General features: G+C 35.6%; 2 long non-coding RNA genes across 3 annotated transcripts in view; one reads left to right on the forward strand and one right to left on the reverse strand.

The window, feature by feature from the left end:
• LOC133199056 (uncharacterized) overlaps positions 1-27,129 on the reverse strand; it is a 536,473-nt gene that overhangs the window by 417,553 nt on the left and 91,791 nt on the right. The gene's annotated exons all lie outside the window — the stretch shown is intronic.
• On the forward strand, positions 17,788-26,697 carry LOC133198776 (uncharacterized). Of its 2 annotated transcripts, none has more exons than XR_009722580.1 (4): positions 17,788-17,935; positions 18,275-18,544; positions 25,391-25,694; positions 25,973-26,697. It is a non-coding gene; the product is annotated as an uncharacterized LOC133198776 (long non-coding RNA). The 2 variants fall into 2 exon arrangements; XR_009722581.1 differs by having other exon boundaries at positions 18,275-18,529.

Here is a 27,129-nt window from a genome sequence, read left to right on the forward strand (position 1 = left end):
TCTTGTTTTAAAAGACATAAATCATTAGACTGCATTGGTGTATTTAAATTTAAATTTTATATTTAACAAAATTAAAAGTTTAAAAAAAAAATCTATGAAGAACATCTAATACAGGAGGCGGATTCAGAAATATTGGAAAGGGGTGTTGAGGTGGGAAAAAAATTTTGCTCAACATATATTTAATTTCACAGTACGGGAATATATAAGGAAGGAAAACAATGAGTAAAAAAAACTTGTTGCGTAAATTAAAATACATGTTTTTTCAACTGTAAAAATGTTACGACCAACATCATTAGAAATCATACCTGACTAAATATTTATAATCTCAGTGGCACAAACAGCTAAAGTGTAGGGTCGAGGTGCCACGTGTAGGCTACCAGTTTGTCCAGTCTTAAATATGGAAAGGACAAGTGCACTTATAAAAGAAGGTGAAAAATGATATTCAAATTATGCAAAACTTAATCTCACATAATCAATTGATATTTAAACCATTAGATTAAACATGTTCTAGCGCTGCAATTCATGCATATACAAAGAGCAAAGCCATACAATGTGGTAGGGTCAGCCGACATTAGTGATTTTCTGTAGCAAATCTAGGACGGGTATTCATTTCAAGGCTTTTGTTTACTGTCAGACTAACATTGTGCAAACTTCTTTTATGGAGATAACGAACAGTAATCAAGCTCAATTGTCCAATGAAGCAATACAAATCAGGAACAGAGCAAACAAGACCTTTGAAAGCATCAGAGGTAAGATTAGGTGCCATGAAGGAGTAAGCATCCCCTGTTGACCGGTCACACCCGCCGTGTGCTCCTTGTCGTAATCGGGCAAACGGAAAAATTCGTAGCCAATTCAGTGTGCAATTAATGGTTTAACAATTTGACTTAATGATAGATTGTATCTGCTGACCAGTTCATTGTATGGACCACAGAACTTGCGAAATGTTGACTCCTTAACTAATGTGTTTAAAGCGTTTTATTTTTATCATACAAGATGTCGTGCTGTGGATGAAAACACAATCATAAGCAGGGTTATCTGCATTTGCTTTTAATGTCAGAATATACTGTAAGGGGGTGTCCTTTGAACATTATTCATAAATCCAAAAGTGTTCCGATAAAAAGATACACAAATGTAAGGGTTACTACAACGATAATGAATGCCAGAGGACGAAATATTCTCTCAATGGATAACAAGGTAAAATCTGAAAAATAAATATATAAAGATAATAGAAATAGATTGATGATTAATTTACATGCATGAACATTTCTAGTACATGTATGTATATATCCTGTGTCTCCCTTGGTTTCATTTTGAAAATTATAAAACATGCAACGACATACATGTACATAATCTCAAACACTATTATATATATATATGTATATATATATATATACACGAGTACTTTGTACGACTTTTTAATTCTAGTAAAATAGATGGTGTTAATATTTCTTTGATTAAAAAAAAAAGACAATTTAAGATTAGCATTCTAGAAAAAAAAGAATTGAAATCATTAAATGTTTTAATGAAAGGTTCAATATTTTAAGACACCCTGCTTATCAAAATTTTTAAATGTTAAACCTGTCAATGGTTAGGATGTTTGGGAATTGAAATGAGAACATTACGACAAGTAGAAACTAAAGTAGTGGGTACTGTTTTTTTTTTTTTTATTGTTTTGTTGTTTTGTTCTTTTTTTACAAAAAAACATATCTCCCCTTCTTTACCAACATTAACGAGTGCAAATATATGATCTGAGTCAAAAATAATAATGCAGTGCATCTCAACTCAAATTCTGTGTACAAAATTTCAAGTCTTCATGTCAAACGGATCTCAAGTAATGGTCTGGTGGTGTTTTTCTTAATTTGACCTTGAAGAAAGTGATCAAGGTCAAATATTTTGATGCAGTGCATTTAGTGTCAATGTTGTCTTTCCTTGTTCCAAGTTTGAAATCCTAATGTCAAAAAGTTCTCAAGTTGTGATGTAGACTATATTTTCATGTAAACGATTGACCTTGACTTTTTTAATAGGTCAAGGTGAAAAAAATGTTGGCATTCACCCTTCCTCTATACCACCTCTCCATGTTCCAAGTTTGAAGTTTTAATGTCAGGGTTCTCAGGTTATGGTCTAGTCATGTTTTCTCTATTTGACCTTAAAGAAAGGGGTCAAGGTCAAAATTTTGAAGCGTTGCATCTTGTAACAATGTCTTCTTTCTATGTTACAAGTTTGAAGTTCTAATATCAAAGGGTACTCAAGTTAAGGTCTGGATTCTATTTTGATATAAAAGATTGACCTTGACATTATAATAATTGGATCAAGGTAAAAAATTTTGGTGGCATGCATCCCTCCTTCATACCACTTCTGCATGTTCCATGTCTGAAGTCTTTATAACAAAGGATTCTTAAGTATTGGTCTAATCAAGTTTTTTCCCTATTTGACCTTGAGGAAGAAAATACGTCAAGGTCAAAAATTTTGGTATGTTGCATCTTGTATCAATGTCTTCTTTTTCTGTTACAAGTTTGAAGTCCTAATATCAAAGGGTACTCAAGCTATGGCTTGGACTCTTTTTGATGTAAAAGATTGACCTTGACCTTATAATAATTGAATCAAGATCAAAAATGTTGATAACATGCATCCCTCCTTTATACCACCTCTGCATGTTCCATGTTTGAGGTCTTTATGTCAAAATGTTCTCAAGTTATGGTCAGATCGTGTTTTTTCCCTGTTTGACTTTGAAGGCAGAAAGGGGTCAAGGTCCAAATTCTAATGCAGTGCATTTTGTCTCAAGGTTTTCTTCCTATGTTACAAGTTTGAAGTCCTAATATCAAAGGGATCTCAAGTTATGGGCTGAACTCTATTTTGATGTAAAAGATTGACCTTGACCTTATAAATAGGTCAAGGTAGAAAATGTTAGTGCCATACACTTCTTTTCAATGTCATCTATCTATGTTTGAAGTCTTAATGTCAAAGGGTATTTAAGTTACGGCCTGGACAAAATTTGAATGATGAAGAAGAATAAGAAAATCGACAAAAACAATATGTCTCCTCTGGAAGGGGATTCTACTTTTAGTCGAGAAGTGATTCATTTGCTTCCACTTAAAAACTGTCTAAAAGCGAAGTTTCCAAGCAGAGTCGTCGGCATTGATGTTGGATTGCGTAAAGCAGTTTTATATAAACAAGTCCTTGATGACCTTTACACAATGCAACCATAATCCAGTGTAGAGATAAATGGGAAGCAATAGCGCTTTAGAAGAGTATCCCCCTCGCCATTTATTTGCAATAACTTTAATTACATTTGATATGAAATACTACTTTAATAGGGTGTTTATCTAGCTGTAAATGTGGGTCATGGTGGATCTCCGTTTGGAGCAAAAATATATTCAAGTTTGTTTAATTTTTGATTGATTGTAAGTTGTTTTACGTCCCATTCGAGAATTATATAGAGACGTCACTATACCGATGAAGGGCTTCAAATTTTTGACATTTACTCGGCACTCAGGGCCATTGAGCAGTGAGGGATCTTTATCGTGCCAACGCCTGCCGTGACACGGGGCCTCGGGTTTTAAGGTCTCATCCGAAGGACCCGCAACTTTCACTTCAAAGTGCCGAGCGCATGGCGAAGGAACAGTTGCTACCCATTTTTTATCGACATAGGTCAGTAGCGGCCGAGATTCGAACTAAGACCTCCCGATCACGGAGCGAGCGCTCTAACGACTGAGCTACCGTGAACGGTGTGTTTAATTTTTGAGAACTTTTGTTTGGACATTTCTGTAGTTGTCGCTCAACAGAATTCATGTTTTTGAAACAAGATCCTCAATATATCAACTTCCATGCATATCACTTTCAAGTACTTTCTGCTAAACTGTTAATTTTTAAACTGAATACTACGACTGATAAAATACTTAATTGTGGTACGCATTTCCAATTCAAAATTGTTCGAAGGAAAAGCTCGTACTGTTGCTGCAAAGTCTGTAGTTTGTAATCTGTGGTGCTGTCTGGCAGAACATAATCCATTTCTATATTTCTTCAAGTAGTCTCAATCCATTCTCGAACAAAAAAGCAAAAGGAATGTAAAGTGTTCGTCTTGGGATCTCATCGAGATCCTCCTGAAAGTAAGTTGTGCAAGTTGATTCTGAGAAGGAAAGGGCCTCTACTCTGAAACCTGGCATATGCCAAATATAATCTTATCTAAAAAAAAAAAATTAGGTTCACATTAACCATTAAATAATGAACATACCCATAAACCAATTCACTGTCTAAGACCAATGTCCAAATTCAAACATGAATATATAGTAAAGACTTGTGCTTCAATTTCATAGATGTAAGTTAAAATTTGGAGTCAAGGTATTGAAAAAACAGGCTTTGTGAAATTACGATGCTTTTTAATTTTGCTGAAAACTGGGGTATTTGAGTACCTTCAGCAAAGAATTAAGATAAGAGCCCATTCTTCGATCCAAAATAAAATAATATATACCTTTATAATCTTCATAAACAGTTCTTTTATGATATATAAACACATGTAAGATAAGAGGTTTGGCTGAAGGCAAAATATTAGGTATTATACTTTTGGCCTTTTCAGGCATAAGGATAATGACGCGTTTGGTTCAAGCCTAGTATTCCAACGGTCCAATAGTCCGACGGCCCAATAGTCCGAAATGTTTACCATCACCAAAATTTTTATTAGAGTTAAAATTATTCCTATCAGAAATTATTTCAAGGAAATTAAGAGAAACCACCAAAATCAACAAAGCCTGATTAAAAATCAGACAATCAATTTCTGACAAAAGCCATTCAAGCGTGAACTGAAAAACAGAGAAACCAGGTATATAATAATGAAAATGTACACTGCTAACTGATGAAGTACAGGCAAAATATGTAGTAAATGACCATTATCATGGCCATTATCATAGCAGAGAAGTTGCTTCAATTGAAACCCTAATCAGTTTTTTTTTTACACGGACGGACAAATATCATCTAGCTCTAAATCGGATTGCTTTAAAATCCGGCGAAAACATATAACAATAACAGCGTTTCAGTGTTATGGTCAGTACGTGTCCTACTCCCTGGCATGATAAAGTTCTTACCTCATTTTGAGAACTCTCTGAGAAGATCGTGAATTATGTAGTCTATGAAATTATTATCAAAATAAAGATGCATAAGATATTCTGGACGATGATGAAAGATTTGAAAGTTTTAATTTGTATTAATAATCAATCAAAACAAAATGAATGTTACAATGAGCTGTCGTCCACAGAAAGTGAAATAAAAAAAAACTTGTTCACATTTATAATGGTATGATTTGGCAAAAACAACATTCATTACACATTCATTCATAATACTTTCGATAATTATGTTTGTTGGGAAAAGAGAAAGGGGGAGAAAAAACTCTATAAAAAACAACAAACAAACGAACAAAGCACACAATGCAAACACAGAGTCCCAGTCGTTGTCCAGGCAAAAAAAGAGATCTCATTGTAAAAGAAGCTGTTACGATAAGGCGTGATATATGCGCTAATTCAAAATTACAAATAAAGTATATAATGCTGGTAAATATCCCTCCTAATTAAAATAGGTATAAAACTCAAAATATTACTTTAGTAACCGAATGAGATTATAACTTTACAGTTCCATGCCATTAAATGGCGTCTCTGACGAAGAAAACGTTTACACTGGTTTATATCAAAGTTATTTTAAGGAAAAACAGCATAGAAATAAAATGTTTATGCCATTCCTAGTAAATTTATATTGCTTAAATCATAGATATTAAAATAATGTCAGGTAATCCTGTCATATGTTATTAGTAATGCAACATGAAAATTTGTACGACTCTATGAAGTTTGATAAAGATATCTTCAATAGTTTCTTTAAAATTGAAATTGAAATCTAAAATATTAGATATAGGTGATAAGTAATTTCAACAAATTATGTATTGGCATATTAAGCTTACATAAAAATATCTTAAATTGTATCTTTCAAACTAAGAAAATTGCAAATTTAAGAAAAGTGAGGTCAAGTTTATAGGAAAATTCAAACGTTTTTGATGCAGTTGAATAGATCTCATCAACACTTAACAGCTTATTAAGTTTGATAAAAATATCTTGAATGGTACCTATGAAACTGAGCTAAAACTAATTAAAGAAAAATGAGGTCAAGGTCAAAGAAAGGTAAAGGTCAATAAACTGTACATGCAGTTGAATTGCTTTCTTCAGCAAGTAAAAGCATATGAAATTTTGATAAAAATGTCATGAATGGTTTCTTTAAAACTGAGGTAACACTATTTTAAGAAAAATGAGGTCAAGGTCAAATGAATCGCCAAGGTCAGATATGTTGATGCAGTTGAATAGCTTACATCAGTATGTATCAGCATATGAAGTTTGTTAAAAATATCTTTAGTTTCTTTGAAATGAGCTAAAGGCAAAGCGAGACGGAAGGACAGACAGAAGGACCTAAGTCGGACATGACAAACTCTATATGCCCCGGCCATATTCATGGTGGGGCATAACAAATTCATAAAAAATGTAACATTGTACAAATATTGCTGTTTTTGTTAGGTCAATACAATGATAAAGTCATTAGTACAATATTCCCCGAGCCCGAGGGACGGTGGGTAAATCGTCGTATTGACTGAAAAAAAAAGAAACTTTTTATTGATTTTATATTATGCAATTCCCTCACATCGGAGTTGGTATATAATAACATGCAGACCTGCCTACCCTTCCGCTTTCTGCGTAATTCTTCCGCTTTTTATCACAAAATTACGCTGTTACGCCATGAACTTTAATTTTAAGCTTTTAAATAATTTTCCTACAAAACTTTTTATTGAAAGGCTAACTTGGGAGAAGGTAAATAATACTAATCAATAGAGGGTTTTGATTCTTCACGATATGATTATTTACGATACAAACAACATACCTAATATACCTTGTAGTTATGTCTTTTAAACGTCTGGAATGCTAAATGTTAGAAAATATTGAATGATATGTGCAAAAAGTAAAATAAGTTCAATTTTCTATTCAGTTTATTCTTACATTGCTTAGAACAACATAGAGACAAAGTAAACATTTAGAAAACAAACCCGACTTAGCGCAATAATGTAAAATGTGTATTAACATGGAAATGTAACTCTGAATAATGTGATTTGCTATCAATTAACCAAACGTTCATTAAGCATGCAAGTTTAAACAAGTTTGATGTGACAGCATTCAGGATACCAGTTTTACAACAAATGGACTTTCTGTCAATAAATGATTTGAAAAAGACACATTTATGCTTGCTATGTTCATTGATGTACAGATTCCGGTTTATTAAGACAATATAGTATCATTGCAAAACATCGAACTAGGGAAACATAAAGGATTACGCCTTTACCTCTGAAATTCCACCAAAATGAGTATCGAGATCACACCCTCGCAATTAAAAGGGTAGGCAGGTCTGAACATGTGTGTGTGTGTGTTTTAGTTTTCCTTTGTGTGAAACGGGGGACGAAATTTGCATAAGAATCAATGTCGAATGCTGCCTTAATTTATATATGTGCATTTTGGGAGGGCGTGTTCCACCCTTGTTTACATTTACTGAAGTCCTAGTTAAACGCACTGAAAGAAGCTAGTTTGAAATAAACATTTTCAGTTGTATTATTTTTACAATGTACTTTTAGTCCAATGGAGAAAGAATTAATCCTAATGTTACCCGGAAAATCAGGTGTACATAACGTAGATTTTTTTTCAAGGTTTGATCTTGGCCAGTTAGAGAGCTCGGAATAATTCAGTCATGTAATAAAAAGTTTTGGCCTATTCATGTATTTGAGTTTTCAGTTTTATCCCTACTAGTACTCACTGGACCTTAAAATTTTTACGACATATCGTAAGAGTTCCTTCCTTTTAAGCATGAAGAGAGCATCTTTGACTTGACGTCTATATTTATCATGTGTTTATCGATAGTGCTTAATGCAGTAACTAACTGCTGACCATTATTCGTCAAGAGTTCTCTGCCCTCGGTTATACTGTTCTTGGAGAAGATCTATCCTTTTCTGAAGCCTCCTCCACTTCCTCTTTGTTGCAGGTCGAGGCTCCCCACGTGCTGCTGCCCTCTCCTCCACCCTCTGCAAACGTTCTGCATCCTTCAATTTTCGGATGAATATCCACAAGGATGGGTGCTTGATACCAACACTGTTGTTCCATTTATGATGGAATCCTATCATTAAATTTAGCGACTTGTGTGTAATCTGCATTAGACCGTTTATAGACATATATTGATCAGAGAATATTGACCCCAATTCAGTGTTACCATCTGCGAGCTTGCGAAAGCCTTACATTATACCCAGTGAAAGACAATATTTACCGATATGAATCGAATAGCTTATTTACCGGGGTATTATATTGCTACAAAACCGCTTTTAGTTTTTAAAGTTTGTATCAGTTCATTTCCGTAGTCTTACCTTCAACCAGATTGTTCGTCCTCGTGTCATCATCTCTATTGAAGACTTTCCACATTTGTGGTGGAAAAGTTCCATCGAGGTAAGTGTTTTGAAAATAAGTCATCAGCTCCCATATTGCTGGATACCGGTTTTGCAGACGTCTTGCTGTGGGAGATTGCATCAGCATGCAAAAGTTCTGGCGTACAAACGCAAGCGGTAGATGTCCAATAGACATTAATTTCTGTAGAAACTTTTTTACCTTTCTTCTACGCCTGTAGACTCCAGCAAGTCCTACTTCTTGAATTTTTCTCCATAAGCTTTGCGTGAAATGGAAGTAGCAACCCCAAATTCTTGTGCGAGGAAGTTCTGTTTCAATTGCCAATTTCAATGCTTGTTCAAAATCACAGATGACCGAGCGTCGGCGCCATCTCCTTCCAGTGACATTCCTGACTTTGGCCTGAAGATGTTGGAAAAATTGTCTGTAATGTCCAACTGTTTTTACTGTCATCAAAGACCAAGCAAAAGTGAAGAATCTGCCTAGGTACTTCCCATGGACAGTTACGAGTTGAATGTCTGGATGGGGACTTGTTTTAAAGGTTCCATCGATGAATATCGTTGAGAATGTTTGTAAAAGGCGAATATCTTTCTTGGTCGCAAATACAGCGATGCCCCAGTCGTTGTCAAGGAGAGTCAAAAACTTATTTCATCCCCAAGTCTTCTTCCATTTTCCTCGTATGTTGACATCGTCCACATCCGTCGGAATTGGAGGGAGTAAAGATGATCTGACTCTCTGCAACGCTGACCGAACCCTAGAGAACGCTGGGAGTTCCTGGTCCTCGTCATTTCCTACTAACCCCTCGATTACTTCATTATACACTCTTTTGATTGGTTTGGAGGGATCATCGCTGACTGTTTTCTTCATCTGATTGATGGCCTCTGTTTGCTGAAGCAATTCATCTTCAGCTGGATGATCATGATCACCAACCTAGAAAAGTTAAACCTTGGCAAGCACCTTTCCAAAAAAATCAAAATACACGTACAAGGAGCAACCAAATTTCGATACAAAGTGCTGTCAGATTCAATATTTATAATAAAGCATTTTTCCCCCATACAGATTAATCCTATCGAGAGATTTTGCCGACTTGTCGAGAGTTGGCTTGCTAGGGAACAATAACCCAAGATGGCCTATGTCGCTCCCAAGTATAATAATGATAGACCTCTATCCCTGATTTTGAACTTGCATGAGTCTTCATACTTAAAGGAGATGCTCTGCCAACTATGGTTCAATTTCTTAAATCATATCTCAAAAGAAAATCTTTCAAATGAATTCTCCATATGCAATTTTTCTGTTTAGGAATTATCTTCTCTAGGAAAAGAAACTGGCCCCTCATTTGATCAAACGTGAACCCCTTTCCCCAAAGGATACTCTGTGATTCTGAAGGAGAAGCCTAAAGGATTATGTAGAGACGTGGTCTTTAAAGATTTTTTTTGATTTTGGAAAGTTTTTTTTTACCTTGATCTACATTTTCCATTCCAGTGAACTTAGTAATTTTTTGCGTTTACCTCAAATGTAGATATACACTTTGGAGTAGAGTATTCAAACTTTCCTGATGAGAAGAACTCGACCCTGCCAACATTTGTGACTTTGACCTACATTTTCTGGTCCATTTAACACTAAAATGGTGTTCATTTCTAAAGTCATCATCCAGCGGGACATGCATGCGTGTCCTACCGATTTATTTCTAGTCTTTTGAAGATTTTCTCGATAGATCTTTCACGAACTTTAATACAATTGTCAACTCCCACCCCCTCAAAACATTTGTTAAGAAGGTCATAACTCCACTATTTACAAATTACTTAGTATCTGAATACCTTCGCTTCTCATCTTATCACCTTATTCTGACTCTAAATAACGCCTTATTCCTGTTAGAAATTCGTATGCAAAGGAATAAAAGGAAATCTGTGTGAATTTTCTGTCTGGTAACTGAGCAGCTCCTGATTTCCTGTACGTATAGGTTGGGGGGGGGGGGGGTTAGACATTAATTTTGATGGCAATCCGGAAAGGAAGAATTTCAAATAAATGAAAGAAAATCCTACTGCTTGGTGTCATGCATTTTTTTTTCAAATTTGTGGTTTGGTTTGGGCGGATTAATTGAAAAGGGGGGGGGGGTTAATGATAATAACGGATTACGATCATTATATAAGAACTAAAAACTTGCACGTATGGAGAAGAAGTCCATATTTACCGATTTTATTTCGATGTGTGGTAAACGTTCAGCATCCAGGTCGAAAGCATGAGTAGAGATTGATGCTCGACATGTCTTTCTCCAGCATCTCCAATGATAAATTGTCCGCTTTTTCTTGTTCAACTGGTACCGATAACCTTCATTAACAAGAACTTTTCCCTTTTTTTTCATACCATCCATTAAGTAAGCCATGATGGCAAAGTGTGATGTCACCTTACCGGAAATGAATTCAGAGTATCGGCTTATATCAAATTTTCCGAAATTTAACATCTCCTTGGATAAATCTCGTTAGAATTGTAATTTTGTCCTCTTTTGAATAAAATAATAATCAGAGGCCCAAGTAAAAGTTTAACACTCAGTGGTTAGGTTGAAACAAAAATGCAGATTTTCATTCCCCCGGACCGAAAAATCGAGCTCATATTTTGTGTGTGTGTGCGTGTATGTCTTCTTCTGTCTGTTTGTTTGTCAACTTTAACCTTCATCATAACATTTGAGCCGTGAGTGATAGAGACTCCATATTTGGTATGCATAGTCCAATAATAAAGCTCATTAATTCAAATGGCACCAAGTTCAATGACGTTGTCATCATGACTGTGACCTTGATGCAAAAAAACAATAGCGTTTTGAACATGGCTGCCGCTATATATATATATAGAGAGAGAGAGAGAGCCTCGTCGGATAGAAATCATAACGTCATAATGAGAAAGAAACGAATAAAGTTAAGAAAGATTTCCCGGTATTTTCTCTACACATGGTTTTAATCTTATGGAATGTTTTAGACATTATCAAATGCAAAACTTTGGGGGGGGGGGGGTCGGGATATTTTGAATATTTACTAATAAAATAAACTATTTTTTAATTTATTTAAGGAATTTTTTGGATTCATGATGTGATCAATCGAGTGGCTTGCGTGATAATTTGCATAAACGCCTTCGGCGTTTATGCATAAAATTATCACGCAAGCCAATCGATTGATCATCGTCATGAAACAAAAAATTAGACAGTTATTCCTTACATTACATGCTTCTGATTCTGCAAATTTCCGAGCTAATAGCCCCGCTTCTGTCTCAATTTGTCCCGCCCCGCACGTGATTTTTTTTTAACCGCGCCTATCGATGAACCAGTAGATTTATGTTGAAATAAAGTATTTTTACAATTTGTAATTTTATCTCGGACAAAGACATTGGAAATGTAAATATTTCCCTTTGTAGAGCCTTTAACCTTTTTATTGTTACCATGGATTAATGTAAACACAGGCAAAATGAATGCCGAGTCCTTTCTACATGCATTTACTTTTAACGGCAGAAGACGTAAGGTTTAGTCTAACAACAGATAAAGATTAAGTTGGTAGATATTGTGTAAAGCATAATTGATATGGTTCATTACTGAACAAGTATAGAATATGTCTTTTATGTAGTTTGGAATATCAATTTACAAAATTTAGCCAAAGTATTCGGCTTAGAAAATCGCGCATAAATTTAGAGTGTGAACTTCGCTGATTTATCACTGTGTACATTCATTCACTCAAGTTTAAATTAACAGACATATATTAGTTATACTATAATTTTTCATTTCTCAGAATGAATGTAAGAGTAATAATAAAATTTATAAGGATTAACCAACCAAACATAAAACAACAATATCGGTGTCCACATGATGCCAAGCCACGATTCATCAACTTTCAAAATGCACTTTCTAAATAAAATTTACAATGATATAAGCAAACAAACTATTCGTACTATTAAAGGTGATTTCTTCATATCTCTATTAATATAAATAACTCGAACAGAATGTCATATAGACCTATCTGAGAAGTATGCATTGAAACTGACTGGTTTCGATAATGTGCAAGTTTCTTCCCTTTGACACTATAACAGACCACTGTTACAGAAATTTTAACTGGTTTCGATAATGTGCAAGTTGCTTCCCTTTGACACAGAGGCTCAACACAGGGGAATCGTTTCCAGTAAAAAAAAAAGAAATATCTCTCTCTCTCAGTCTGTGTGTGTGTGTCTTTCTATCTCTCTCTTTCTCTCTTCCATAACCAATAATTAAGTCTTCAGTATATTTCCTTAAATATCTCACTCCTTCTTTTTACAAATCTATAAAATATACAGATGATAGGTTATCCATTTTTATTTTTTCTTGAATTGGCTGTCGAAAATGAACATAGATCTGAATAGCTTGTTGAACTTGTATTATTTCTTTTTATTAAATATTCAATAATTGTTCCCTGTAATGTTAAAATATATCTTGAGAAAAATTTTGCATGTAAGTGTAAATGCACATGCATTTGGCTTCGCTTTGTAAAAGGACTTTCAATTATAATCTCCAAAACAATCAAGTTCTTTACATTTATATATTTCTTATCATTCCTTCTGAATACAAGTCGCATTTTTTTTTCTAAAGGAGGGGGAGGGAGGGGTATACCAACAAGAAATAATTTCTAATTCAGAAGTACTTATTTCCATTTTTTTTTTATTAAAACAAATCAGAAAATAAATAATTGTGAAATGCCTATTTCGTATGAATTGTGTTGATTAGGTTTAGAACGGGATAGCAAAATATTGTCTCTACATTTGTCTCTACGTTTGTTTGCAATTGTAAAAGAAAGAAAATGTGGCGCATGATTTTATATCATAATTCAATTTAGCAAAACGATTCAGCCTTTTTTTTTTCTTAATACTTTTATAATACTCCAGTAAACAAAGATATAATAATTTTTGCATTTTAAATTAATCAAATCTATAATTAAAATTAGATGTTAGATTCACTCACTTCACTACCTTTGTAAATTTTAATCAGATTGAAATTACCCCCCTCCCTTTTTTTGGTGTGATCTGAAATATTATATGTAAATTCTCTTTGGCAAATTTATCGGAAATTTTGCGATACAAGTAAACTATATGCTATAGAAAACAAAGTTTACAAATCATCTAACTTCGGCCTGAAACCTCAGGACGAAATGATTATTTTAAGAGTACGTATAGGTCATTAAAAAATGACGCATGGATTGCATACTTATTAAATCGGAAATTTCAGCGAATGTATATGTATTGTGACTAGCTGTCTGCTAACAATATATCATATAGAATCTTAGAATTTGCTGATTTTTCACATATTCGAAGTCGACTTTCTAATTAATAATGTACAAAAATGCATAAACTTTGCACAAATATCAAAGTTAATAGAATTATAGAATTTTTGATTATCTACATTTGTCCAAAATCTTGTACGTGAAAAGAAAACACTTGCTGTGGCCTTCAACTCGACATTTAGATATATCGACGACGTATTGTCAATTAACAATGGCTATTTCCATTCTTATGTCGATACGATATATCCTTGTAAACTTGAGATAAAAGATACCACAGAGTCTGACACATCTGTTTCATATTTGGATATTTTACTTGAAAAAGACGTTAATGGTAATCTAACAACCAAGCTTTATGATAAACGTGATGACTTTAACTTTTCAATCGTCAACTTCCCTTACTTATGCAGCAATATACCTTCATCACCTGCATACGAGGTATATATCTCTCAGTTGATTCGATACGCAAGAGCATGCTCTACGTATGTACAATTTCTAAAACGAGGTAAATTATTGACAAATAAGTTGATGAAACAAGAATATCAGCTGTCTCGTTTAAAGTCATCATTTCGTAAGTTCTATGGTCGATACAATGACCTTGTCAGCAAATACAATGTATCATTGAGTCAAATGCTGACTGACGTTTTTCATACTTATTGTTAGGCCATTATTTACACACTGAATTGTCGACGGATTTTTCCGTTATTTCCCGATGATGACAAGGAGCACACGGCGGGTGTGACCGGTCGGCAGGGGATGCTCACTCCTCCATGGCACCTGATCCCACCTCTGATGTTTGGAGGTCCGTGTTTGCTCTGCTCCTATTTTGTATTGATTAATGGACTTTTGAGCTTGAATACTGTTCGTTATTGTAACGTGCCCGGGGTATGAGGCTTCTAAATTGATCACATCTCCAATGAAGGAGATATATTTCAGTATGACCAATATATGGTATATCCTGGTAATTTGGTAAATCCATGTAATGATAGTAAATCCTTGTAAATCTCTTGTGTTGGTCAATAATACTACATTGTAGAGGCAAATAAGACCACAACAGAAGATATTTTAAGTTTCAACAATAATTTAACGGAATAAATATGATATAGATGGCAGGATAACACGATAATCAAACAATGGCGAGGTAGTATAGTTGGTCAGGTCGGACGTCACATTATTATATATGGTATAATAGTAACTGTTGAAATCCTTAATAATTCAATTTGGTCAATGAAAGTTATAGTAAAACTCTGTTCACGTTACTAATTTGCTGTAAATATACCAAAAATATCAGTGGTTACGTACTAGTTCTATTAAAGATTGATAGGGGGCGTTCTGCAAAGTCGAACTGAAAGTTGAGCGTCCGTGGCGACGTTTATATAGGGTAAACTACCGGACATGCGCAGTGCGCTTAACCTAACCAAAAAGGAAAGTATAGACCAAAATGGCAGACGATTCTAACAATATCGCCGAAGTGGAACAAACCATAAAAATACGAAATATGTGACGCCCAACCGTATAACATAATAATAAACAATGAAGGTAAGTTACTTTAAGATGTACAATACGTTTTGCGTATAATTTAACAGTAATAAATTAATGACTTCGAGGACGGAACACAATAACCTTAACCCCCCTTATAAATTAGAACCTTCCGTAAGCCATGACCAAAAAGGAAAACAACGTGGTCGGCAGACGGACATTAAAACGGTAAATTACGATTAATTTATACAATGAATTGTAAGTTAAATGTAATAAACATGCATAACAATTGCTGATATAATTATAAGAGTCTATATTTTTAAGTATCCATGAGTTTGCAGTCCTTATTTCCCACCGTGGGAAAGTTGGTCATGCACCAAACATGAAAGTGTAGGATTTACCAAACATGAAATAATAGGAATTATCAGACATCGTTTTATAGAACACTTGGTAAACTTTAACAGTTAAAATATAATTGCTGAAAGAGAATGCATGTTCGTATTATGCTGAAATATAAAATAAATAAAATTATGAACACAATATGATCTATACATATAGATGTTAAAGGGGGGGGGGTCTCAAAACACAAACATTTCACATTATCCCCTCCGTAAAAAAAATTGTTCGTCCTCGAACAAAAATACTGTTATATCCTGATGCACCTATGCAATAATATAATTATTAACAATTTGAAATGAAAATGAAACATCATCATTGCATATAACAGTATAACATATTATATACTTCTTTCACATGAAGACACAAAATGAAGGCGATTTAACAATGATAATCCACTCAGATGAAGAAACAGTTCCAGGTAATGTATGAATTATCACACATATTAGTATATTTAGATACATATATACAGACATAAAAATAGCGAAACTTAAAGATGATCCATTACAAAAATGGTCATTATATTCTCAGATAAATTAAATGCTCTCAAAAATCCAACCCCCCTCCCAAAGCATACTAAAAGTAGCTATACATCCTAACAATGAATACCCCAAAATATTTCAGTCCTTCTTAACTTACTAATCTAATCGTCGAATGTGTAAGTCTGTTTGGCAGTACACTGAATTCCTTTATCTTTGCAGGTGTGAGATGTAGACGGTGATGAAACTGTATTGGCTTGGACTCCTACTTCCTTGGTAATACGATACAAAGGGTCTTTCGTCCAGGTGGCCGATAGCCAGTAAGTAGTACCGTCAGGGAGCGTCACTCTTTCTGTCCTTTGGATGGATCCGAATCCCAGAGGAACATGGTCCAGGGTCCTGTGGGCACACTTCCCGGCCGTCTCCCTGGCGTCCTTAAGGATCTGGCCAACTCCAGAGGAAAACATGGAGGAAGGAGCGCCAGCAAAGAAGAGACGGGGATCCGCAGCCAGAAAAGAGTAAACGTCACTGTCGGTCCTGGGCGAAAACACTGTCCAGACGTCGTAGATAGTATTCGGAGTTACCTGAGCAGGTACACAGGCTGAAGCGGCAGGTTCCAATGATGTTGGCAACTCAATAGGAACAGCAGGCTCAGGGTGAGATGATGATACAGTCACCGAGGAATTGGACGGAAAATATGCAGGAGCAGGCACAGTGGTAGGGGGGACTTGCACAGGACAGGCAGGTTCGACAGACGCAAGAGATGGTGAAACAGGTGCAGCAGGAACATCATGTGAGGACTCAACATTGGTGGAAACTGTAACCTGAACTCTGGGGGGAGACTTGGACTGGGGGTCCTTCCTCAAAACCTTTCTGGGCGGGTCAAAAATCTGTGATTCCTGGATCGCATATCCCAGTAGATCCTGCTCTGTGGTTGTAATGTCCACCAGCTCCAAGAAAACATCTACACTGGGAGATCGAAGGGGAGTAAAGGGGTCTCTCTCTACAGCAGTAGAACGGGATCTGTGAGGACAAGAAGAGGTCTTTGGGTTGGTAATCCTGTGAACCCTCTCAAGATGATCACGCATGAGGTAGGGTCGACTACATGGTACAACATATCTACAGTGAGGACAACACTCTGTTGGGCCATGTTTGTCCTTCTTATGTCTGTCTAACTGCTGCCGGGTATCGAACTTTCGCAAACAGCCATCAATCCTACATATGAAAGATCTGTTGGAGTGGTATCTTGAAGTCACTGTTAAAAGGTAGAAGTAATTGTCTCTTGTTACAAAAATTATAATTAGGTAAAAACAGCTGAATATGATAACATGTGATGTCCAATCAGTCAAGTCAGCTGTTGTCTGATTAATTCCAATTTTCTACAGTTTTCCATAATACTTTTTGAGAAAGTTATGATGTACAATTTTAACATCATTGTTATTGTTTTGTATCTTATACACTAGATCTCCAAGTTTTTGAATGATGGTATAAGGTCCCTCCCATGTTTTAGTAACACTCTTCTGCTTTTTATTACAAAGCCAAACAAGATCTCCTGTTCTGAAGGACACTTGTTTTGCATTATGATTATAATGACGTTTCTGTCTGTCACTAGCTTTAAGCATTTCATTCTGAGCTAGCTTATGCATCTCGCTCAGGGATTTTTGTAAATGTTGTACATATGAGCATGGGGAATAATGAGATTTGGAATCTGTTGTAGGAGGACTACCAAATAAAAGATCCACAGGCAATTCTGGTTCCCTGCCCAACATCATTAAACTTGGACTGGTTCCTATGCTCTCATGAACTGAAGATCTGTATGCTAATAGTACAAAAGGTAAGTATATATCCCAGTCTTTCTGAGTAATTGACACATATTTTGTAAGCATAGCTTTGAGTGTCCTGTTAAATCGTTCAACAAGCCCGTCGCTCTGGGGATGAAAGGGAGTTGTTCTTGTTTTATCAATGCTGAGTATTTTACACATCTCCTGAAACAATTTCCCTTCAAATTGTGTACCTTGGTCAGTATGTACTTGACGGGGAATACCAAATCTACAAATAAACTCAGTGAGAAATACTCTTGCAACTGTTTTTGCCTCGATATTTGGAAGGGCAAAAGCCTTAGTCCATCTAGTGAAATAATCAGCAATGACTAATATATATGACTTTCCTCTAGGAGTTCTGTTCAAGGGACCTACAATGTCTAGAGCAACTCTTTCCAAAGGAGCACCAACAATATATTGTTTCATTGGAGCTTTAGGAGTGCAGGTTGTCGGATGACTGGATTGACAGGGTTGACATTCTTGGCAAAATTTTGCCACTGATTGTTTATTTCCAACCCATTAAAACCTCTGTCTGACTTTGGCTAAAGTTCGGTTCACTCCTAAGTGTCCACTTGTAGGGTCACTATGCAACATTGTTAGGACCTGAGGTATGTACTTTTCAGGTAAAATCATTTGTAACGTGACATTCTTGGTTTTATCATGAAACCATTTTCTGCATACAACATGGTCTTGAATGATAATTCTGTCCCACTGAGACCAGTAAGTCTTAATTTGTGAATTTTCTTGAGAAATATCCTCCCACCCTGGTCTTGGAATATTACTCTCCTTCCAAGCATATTTTTTACCTATGACTGGGTCTGATTTCTGAGACTCAATTATTTCTTCTCTTGGTGTACTTTCAAACCAAGTATTATAACAAAGTAAGTCTTGTTTTTCTAGGGTAGGAATCTCAGATTCTTGAGAATTCATTTTGTCTACTAGTTGTGCAACTGTAGGTGTAGATCTGATCATCCTGACTGTGGGGCTTTGAAGTTTTTCTTCATGACCATAGTTTATTTCCTGTTTGTCACAATGGGTGCACTTGGTGCACGGACGCCTTGACAGCCCATCAGCATTTCCATGCTGGGAACCTATTCTGTGTTGAATGTCGAAATCATAGGTTGACAGAATTTGTAGCCATCTGGCCACTTGACCTTCAGGATTTTTTAATTTAAGGACCCATCTCAGTGCACCATGGTCAGTGCGAATAAGGAACTTTTTACCATATAGATAATGGTGAAAATGTTTGACTGACTCGACGATTGCAAGTAATTCTCTTCTGGTAACACAGTAATTTCTTTCACTTGCTAAAGTATGCGATGACCCGCTCTGACTTGCCATCTGTTTGTGACAAAACTGCTCCAATGCCGTATGCACTGGCATCTGTATCTAAAATAAAATTTTCATCCAGAGATGTATGGAACGCCATAGCTGCCTGAAGGTCATTTTCATTTTATATGAGGTGGTATAACCTTTATGTGAAGTGGTTAAGTCATTATATATAGTGGTAAAATCATTATATTCAATGAAAACTTTATAATATGCAGTGGTTTTATCTTTATATACAGTGATAAAATCATTGTATACAGTGATAAAATCATTATATTCATTGATGAGTTTCTTATATGCAGTGGTTTTATCATTATATTCAGTGGCAATGTCATTATATGTAGTGGTTAAATAACGTAATGAAGTGATAGTACCGTTATATGGAACGCCATAGCTGCCTGAAGGTCATTTTCATATTATATGAGGTAGTATAACCTTTATGTGAAGTGGTGAAGTCATTATATATAGTGGTAAAATCATTATATTCAATGAAAACTTTATTATATGCAGTGGTTTTATCATTATATACAGTGATAAAATCATTATATTCATTGAAAACTTTATTATATGCAGTGGTTTTATCATTATATACAGTGGCAATGTCATTATATGTAGTGGTTAAATAATGTAATGAAGTGATAATATCGATACATTATGCTGTAAAATCATTATATGCAGTGGTTTTTCCATTTTATACATTACTGATATCTTTCTGTGATGTGATGAATTCAATATATACAGTACAAACATAATTTGTGTGATAAAGCAATCATTACATTGTAAGAAACCCGCTGCATGTGGAGTGCCAAGTTAATTTCATTCAGTGCGACACCTTTACATGAAGTGAAAAATCTATTATGTACAGTACTAACATCATTATATTATATAGTAAAATTATTATATATATTCCTTAAATCATGCTTTGCAGTAGTAACATCTTTATATGAGGTGGTTAATTAATTATATGATGTTGTTAATTTGTTATATGATGTGCTCAAATCTTTATATGCATTGGACGTTTCATGTTATGCAGTGGTAACTTCTTTATCATCATCTAAACTGGTCCTTTTATTTAAAAAAAAATGCGCGGAGTTCCAGTTTAAAGAGTGTTTGAAAATGGGAAACCCGGGCCGTGGCAAATTAAAAGCCGGGACTATTCGAGATTTTTCTAATTTCTGATTCTATTATACATCTTCCTGATTTGATCAACTGTGCTGAAATTTTAAGACTCATTTTTATAGGTTAATGTGTATTCGCTGTAAAAATTGCATTTAATTTTAAAATACTTAGTAATTTAGATTTTCTTGGCGATTGTTGATTTCCAAGTTCAGTGGTGGATCCAGGAATCTTGAAAAGGGGGGCCCGACAAGTTTTTGGTCGCGGTAGGTAGCCCACAGCCAAACCAAAAAACAATTGATTTATTAAATCTTATGTATATTTTGAACACAAGGGGGGGGGGGGGGGCGGCGGGCCCCATAGGCCCTCTCTGAATCCGCCCGTGGGGTTGGTAAATCGGGTAGGCAATCAAGTAGACATTGAAAGGCATTTTTTGAGTGAAATGACACGTTTAAGAAAAACTGGTTCATATAGGCGTCGGAACCGGGGGGGGGGGGGGGGCTATTGCCCCCCCTCTTTTTTTTTTTTTTTTTACAAAGGTAGACATAATATAGGCATTGAAAATTCGGGCGTAGGTCTAGCCTCCCCCCCCCCCCTCCCCACTTTCTACAGGCACGATTCATTGTAGTGAAAGAAGGGTAATTGGTAGTGTTTAAAAGAATTTGATACTGAAAGATGTTCGACCAACCCCCCCCCCCCCCCCCCACCGGGTTTGGAGAAAGAACAATTTTCCTTTTTTTTTTTTTTGCTTGTCAAGTTTTTTTTCAGGTTTGATCTTTTTTTTCTATTTCAATTAGCCACCCCACTATCAATTTCCTTCCGACGCCAATGGTTCATTAAAATCGGATTTTATCTCCCGGAAGTCAAACATAAAAAATCCGAAATACTTATTCATTATCTACATGCCATTTGATAAAATATAAATTAATTAAAGAATTATCACATATACATGTAATTATAGGACTATTAATGCAAAGCCTTGTGTCAAACTTTAATCACGCGTAAGTTGCTTGGTTTAAGGATATCCGATCCTCAGCCTTGAAGGATAACTCTTAATTTTATCATTTTATTCAAAAAGACTAAAATGATTTTAATTTGGTTGTTTGTTTGCTGTTTAACGTCCCTCTCGAGAAATTTTCACTCATATGGAGACGCCACAATTTGCCAGTGGAGAGCTGCAAATTTTGTCCTATACTCGACACTTACGCCCATTGAGCAGTGAGGGATTTTTTTCGTGCCAACACCTACTGTGGAACGGGACCTCGGTTTATGGCTTTATGCGGTCTCTTACGAAGGACCGGTCTCAACTTCCCACTGTCGGATTCGAACCCGTGACGTAAGGATTGACTCCTTATTCCGCGTCTCTTAGAGCAGACACTCTAATCACCGTGCCACGTTGGCGACGGCAAATATGAAACTTGAAAATGAAATGTTTTCATGCAGCAATTTTTCAATGTGATTTAAGGTTTTCTGAAGTCTTAGAAACAGACTTATAAATAGTTGATATTAGTAATTTAACACCCCACCCCCCACCCCCACCCCGAAAAAAGTATTAAACAAATTACATATTTAACGTAATCCAGTTTCTTTCCATCTACTAACAAATAGATACATGTACCAGTGCACATTCGCATATTATGAAATTAGAAATGATTTATGGTGTTTTGCACCAGGTTCTTCCCGGATGATCGGATCTGGTTTAATAATCCCATTTTTAATGAAAATGTGTATTTTGCATAAAAATAGCATTTTCAAATAAAGAAATAACTATCAAAAAGAAAAAGTTTTTTTTTAGTTAAAATACAGTGTTTAACATCGGAATAATTTTTAAGTTTATTAGATTTTTATCAAATATGTCAAAAAAAAAAAAAAAAAAAAAAAACACACACACACACACATAAAATATCGCCAACCCAGTCTACCCATTTTACCAACATGGAAATCAACAATCGTCAAAAAAAAAATCTAAAATACTAAGTACTTATAGCACAATGGATAAAATATTAAATCAGAAAATTGAAACTGCCTACCAATTTTACTTGAAACCAAAATTCGTAAAGAAAATCTAAAATACCAAGTATTTAAATACAGTTTTTACAGCGAAAACACATTAGCCTAAAAAAAAAGAGTCTGAAAATTTTAAATCAGAAATTTGAAAAATCTCGAATAGTCCCGGCTTTTAATTTGCCACGGCCCGGATTTCCTATTTTCAAACACTCTTTAAACTGGAACTCCGCGCATTTTTTAAAAATGTTTTTGCAAGAGGACCAGTTTAGATGATGATAAAGAAGTTACCACTGCATAACATGAAACGTCTAATGTATATAAAGATTTGAGCACATCATATAACAAATTAACAACATCATATAATTAATTAACCACCTCATATAAAGATGTTACCACTGCAAAGTATGATTTTAGGAATATATATAATAATTTTACTATATAATATAATGATCTTGGTACTGCACATAATAGATTTTTCACTTCATGTAAAGGTGTCGCACTGAATGAAATTAACTTGGCACTCCACATGCAGCGGGTTTCATACAATGTAATGATTGCTTTATCACACAAATTATGTTTGTACTGTATATATTGAATTTATCACATCACAGAAAGATATCAGTAATGTATATAATGGAAAAACCACTGCATATAATGATTTTACAGCATAATGTAACGGTACTATCACTTCATTACGTTATTTAACCACTACATATAATGACATTGCCACTGAATATAATGATAAAACCACTGCATATAATAAAGTCATCAATGAATATAATGATTTTATCACTGTATATAATGATTTTATCACTGTATATAAAGATAAAACCACTGCATATTATAAAGTTTTCATTGAATATAATGATTTTACCACTATATATAATGACTTAACCACTTCACATAAAGGTTATACCACCTCATATAAAATGAAAATGACCTTCAGGCAGCTTTGGCGTTCCATAGAGATGGGTACCCTAAAAAAGGGGAGGTAATAAGGGCAGTTTTTAATGTTTGAAAGGCATGCTCACAGTCAGGTGACCAAATAAATTTATTCTTTTTCTCAGTAAGTTTGTGAAGGGGTTTGGCAATGTGTGCAAAGCCTTTAATGAACCTCCTGTAATAAGAACAGGTGCCCAGAAAACTCCTTACATCATGTACATTTCTAAGTTGTGGCCAATTTTGTACAGCTTCTACTTTACTAGGGTCAGTAGAGACTCCCTCGCTTGAGACTATGTGTCCTAAATAATGAACTTTCTGTTGAAATAATTGACACTTTTTGGGTGATATTTTTAGACCTGGTATTCCTATTCTTTCTAAAACTTCTGACAATCTTTCTAAGTGGGACTCAAAGGTCTCTGAAAATACAATTATGTCGTCAAGATACACAAGGCATGTTTGCCAGTGCAAACCTGACAGAACGGACTCCATTAATCTTTCAAAAGTAGCAGGGGCTTTGCTCAACCCAAAGGGCATGACATTAAATTGAAACAAGCCCATATGTGTACTGAAAGCAGTTTTCTCCTTATCTTTTTGATTAACTTCCACTTGCCAATATCCACTGGCTAAGTTCAAAGTGGAAAACCATTTAGAACCTTTTAATGTGTCTATTGAATCATCTATTCTAGGAATTGGATAACAGTCACGCTTAAGAGCTTTTTCATTAAGACGACGATAATCGACACATAGTCTCGGAGTGCCATCTTTCTTCTCAACTACAACTAACCCTGGGGCCCATGGACTCCTGGAAGGTTCAATTATGCCATTTTGAAGCATGTTATCAATTTCATTTTCAACCATTTCCTTCCTAGCAAGAGGTAAACGTCTGGGGGGTTGTCTGACTGGTATTGCATCACCAGTATCAATATGGTGTTGTACAGCATTTGTACGTCCTAAATCACTTTTGGATTTAGCAAACACATGAGAGTATTTAATAAGTAAGTCTTTGACAGCTCTAGGCATCTTGAGGTTTGGTTACACTTTCTGGAATACTATTCCACAATATTTGTAAGTGTTTAGGGAGCTCCCTATTATTTTGACAAGTTTGGTGTATTTGACCAATTCTCTTGGTTTCTCCTTCTTTTAAGCTTTCGCTTAAAGGATAGACTTTAGTAACGGGTTCAAGAATTGCTGCACAAGTATGTTTGTACAGTGTTTTGGGGTCATCATTTAAGTTGGCTATTCTCACAGGTATTTGTCCTGTGCCAAGATTAACTACTGACTTGGCAACCAGGACACCATTTTCTGAAAGTTTTGACTGGAAAGGTTCAACAATGCCCTCTGCAGAATTGGCTCTTTTGTAATCAAGGCATTAACAATCATCTCACAGCGTGGAGGTATCACAATATTTTCATTTAACACAATTCGAAACATTTTCTAGGAAGCCTTGGACCTTCTGGCCTTGAATGACAAGAGATGACCCTGAAATATCTATCTGACAATTGTAAGCTGATAAAAAGTCATAACCCAGTACTATGGGTGCTTCAACAGCAGCAATAACAGTTTGCTGTTCAAATATCTTCCCATTTATCTCAAATGGTAAATAAACATAACCAAATGATTGAACAACACCTCCATCAGCCATTTTTAGCTGTAAGGTATCTTGAATTACTTTTTGTTTTTCTGACAACAGATCAAACTTTTCAGGATGTATAACAGTGAAAGTAGATCCTGTATCTATGAGACAATTCATTTCTGTCCCATAAATATTTGCTTTGACAATCAATCCATTTTGTTTTGGTTCTTGACAATTTTTCATACAAGTAGACATGTTATTGTAGGGCCTATGTAACAAATTCTCTGCTGAAGCTTGGCCCTTGGCTCCAGCTAACACCTGTTTCCCTGATTTTTGTTAAAACCAGATGACCTGTAATCTTTTTGACTGGTTTTCATATCGTATAGTCGCTTTCTACAGTCTTTGATGAAATGACCCTGTATGCCACAATAATGACATTCACCATTGTTTCTGTTCTGATTGTTAAACTTGATTTTAGATTTATCATTTTGTATATTTTCAGCCTTTTGAGAAAAATGACGCAACTCATCATCACTAGAAAATGGGGTAGCAGCATGCACCACTTGCATTCTGACCCCTCCATGTTTTTGAAAAACTCTGTGCTTCCTACCATTTTGGAAGGCTTCAAATTCAAGAGCAAGTTGGACAGCATCTTCAACAAACTTTGGTTTACCGTGGTGGACTGCCCATTCAATTTCATGGTCATTCAGTGAATCAATAAAACAGTCACGAGCCAATTGTTCTCGTACTTCAGATGATGCATCTGGATATGCATATCTAACCAACTTTTTAATTTCATGAGAAAGGTCAGTAAGAGATTCATCTCTTTTTCTATTCTTTATTTGAGCTCTGTATAACTCAGCCTGATTTTTGGGTTCGAACCTCTGAGATAGAGTTTGGACTAGATATTTCTAATCTTTTCTGTGCTCAGGAGCTATGTCGCTGAGCACTTGTTGAGCCACCCCCCGTAAACTTGTTGCAAGCTGAATAGCTTTAACTGTGTTGTTCCAGTCATTAAGTTCTGATACCATTTCAAACTGAATGTAATAATCTTGCCAACTGCTCTTGCCATCATATGTTGCAGGTTTCTTCAGATCCTTAAAAATCATCTCACCCGCACACTCAGCAGTACGCTCTTGACCCTGAGGGCTGTGAGATGGAGACAGAGCCATTCCCTGGGCTGCAGGTTGGGCGGACCTTGACCATGCGTCCATGGTCGAATGTGAACATGCGCCAATAGGCGGCTTATCCATCGAGGAATCTTGAGCGGACTTACCTGCCGTCTCACCTGATGGTCTCCCAGGATAATTATTCTCTTGCGAACATACCTGACCATTTATGACAGTATTGAACTTAGCCCTCTGAGAAAAAACATGATTTCATCTGACATGTGTCAGGACCAAAGGAATCAGCCTCAACTAAATTATCAGTGGAACCAAGCTCGTATGAACGCGCACATCTATTTGAAGTACCCAGACCACCCGAGTGTATCCTATTGTTAACTGACGGTGACGTCTGGACGTCAGAAAACGATACAAGTGAATTCCGTCTGGAATCGCAACTCCGTGGCCCTTTAGTACTAACTATGGTTTCCAAAATGTTCACCCTTTCCACCAACGTAGTACTCAGCTCACTGATCTGACTTTGAATGCTCTTCAGGCATTCCGACAAAGAATCACTATAATTTGTACTGACTCCAGACATTGTTCTGGAACACTGTGTAGATTCAGATTGCTCACTTTTCTCAAACAAATTAGATTTTACATTAAATTGTACTTCCCCACTGGGAGTGGCATCTAAGGTAATAAGACTTGTTTCATTATTTGGGTCATCTGGGAGTGGAGTCCGCAGGACGTCTGCTAATTCTGTTGTGTTCTCACCTGCCTCCAACTGACCAACACAGGATTTACCATTAAGTAATAATATTTGGTCACTATCTTCTGTTATTTCCATGTTGTAAGATATATGCCCAAATCAAAGGAATAAAGGATTCTATGGTACTGAAATGATCATAGGATTTTCATCCCACCGCTGCTACCAAAATTCTGTAACGTGCCCGGGGTATGAGGCTTCTAAATTGATCACATCTCCAATGAAGGAGATATATTTCAGTATGACCAATATATGGTATATCCTGGTAATTTGGTAAATCCTTGTAATGATAGTAAATCCTTGTAAATCTCTTGTGTTGGTCAATAATACTATATTGTAGAGGCAAATAAGACCACAACAGAAGATATT

Source organism: Saccostrea echinata, unplaced genomic scaffold (assembly GCF_033153115.1).
Source record: "Saccostrea echinata isolate AGI-Se365-2 ecotype Australia unplaced genomic scaffold, CSIRO_AGI_Sech_v1 ptg000033l, whole genome shotgun sequence".
Classification (NCBI taxonomy): Eukaryota; Metazoa; Mollusca; class Bivalvia; order Ostreida; family Ostreidae; genus Saccostrea; species Saccostrea echinata.